The sequence below is a fragment of the Buceros rhinoceros genome, unplaced genomic scaffold (genome assembly GCF_000710305.1).
Source record: "Buceros rhinoceros silvestris isolate BGI_N320 unplaced genomic scaffold, ASM71030v1 scaffold16461, whole genome shotgun sequence".
In the NCBI taxonomy this organism is placed as follows: Eukaryota; Metazoa; Chordata; class Aves; order Bucerotiformes; family Bucerotidae; genus Buceros; species Buceros rhinoceros.
This window is the reverse complement of record NW_010393818.1, coordinates 1-315: the sequence shown is the minus strand read 5'-3', so window position 1 is coordinate 315 and position 315 is coordinate 1. Positions and strand designations below refer to the sequence as shown.

Here is a 315-nt window from a genome sequence, read left to right as displayed (position 1 = left end):
GTTCGGAAGCGCCCTGCGGCACCGGCGCGATCAGATCCCGTCACCTCCGAGTGACGCAGGCGGACACCTGTGCGCGTATGGGCATTGGTGGTTCAGTGGTAGAATCCTCGCCTGCCACGCGGGAGGCCCGGGTTCGATTCCCGGCCAATGCATGAGTAATTTTTTTTCTTCTCCCCGATTTCTTTGTTACCTCTGCCTTTTGTATTTTCTGAAAAACAAAAAACAGCAATATACAATAGCTCGTCGCTGTCAGTAATAGTGCTAAAAGAAACACCAACGCGTTGTTGAGCAGACCATCGTCCTCCCCGCCCCCCC

The 315-nt window shown here is 54.0% G+C and overlaps 1 non-coding gene across 1 annotated transcript; it reads left to right on the top strand.

Moving 5' to 3' along the window:
- The first annotated feature begins 81 nt into the window (after positions 1-81).
- On the top strand, positions 82-152 carry TRNAG-GCC. Its single transcript has one exon. It is a non-coding gene; the product is annotated as a tRNA-Gly (tRNA).
- The last annotated feature ends 163 nt before the right edge of the window (positions 153-315 follow it).